Raw genomic sequence first — 1081 nt, 5'->3', positions numbered from 1 at the left:
GTTTCAGTTCCCTGGTCTGATCTTGTGTATTGAAGAAGAGGCCAAAGCCTGCCCTCGTTGTCACTCTTCCTGGTGAGTTTAAGCTGAGGGGTAGCAAAGGGAGGAAATGGGGAGGAGACCCCAGGACAGAAGGCCCCTGGATGTTGACCACTTCCTCTTTCTGCCACTTCTTTACATAACTCTTCAGAGATGCTTTCACATCTTTAAAAGAAGCAGCATGGGAAGAAGATGAATTCCTTACCCTGTAATACACTAGTTCCAAGGATTAAAAAGGGAGAGTATGAGTTTGCAGCCTAATGTTGTAAAAGATGCCAGGCGTGGCCCCATTCCCTCAGCTCAATCTCAGCACCATCAGCACTATTGCTGGCAGCTGCTATATTGAAAATTTGGCTGGAGTACCCCTGGAAAATAGTTTGTTTCATGTAATGTCAGAGAGCACAATCTCTCAGCCTGCAGATATCTGGTAGGTAGTCTCAGGTACCTACTTCATAGTCTATGTCCTATTTTTATATCCCATCGACCATTTTGCCAACTCTTTTTGGGGTCATTACTCAAACGCTGCTTTCTCCCCGAGTACCCAATTTAAAATTGCACACCTTCCAACTCCCCCTTCTCCATTCCCTGCTTTAGTCTTCCTTCATAGCATTGAACATACAGTATATATTTTATTCATTCTGTTCATCATCTGTCTCCTCCACCTGCATAAATGTTCTCTAGCACAGGGGTGCTTGTCTGTTTTCTTCACTGCTGTATTTCCATCGTCTGGCACATAACAAACATATGCTCAATAATTATTTATTGAATAAATGAATTCCAAGGCATTACAAGGGTTGCTGCATTCCTTTAGGTTGAAAACTCAATTATTTTATTCAGAAGCACCCCCTCCAATGCCTTCAGCCACCCCCGAACTCCTGAGACTCATAAGGAATTCCCTTGGTGGGGGATCTATTCTATAGTTTGAATGATGTATCAATCATGAGACAAGCAAGAAATGGAGGGCACTCCTAAAAGGGGTATTTAAGGATTGCTTAATAACAGGGCTATTTATAAAAGTATGAGCGGGTTTAAAAGAACCCTTAAG

Source organism: Hyaena hyaena, unplaced genomic scaffold, assembly GCF_003009895.1.
Source record: "Hyaena hyaena isolate Hyena2069 unplaced genomic scaffold, ASM300989v1 scaffold_565, whole genome shotgun sequence".
Classification (NCBI taxonomy): Eukaryota; Metazoa; Chordata; class Mammalia; order Carnivora; family Hyaenidae; genus Hyaena; species Hyaena hyaena.
This window is presented reverse-complemented; position numbering follows the sequence as displayed.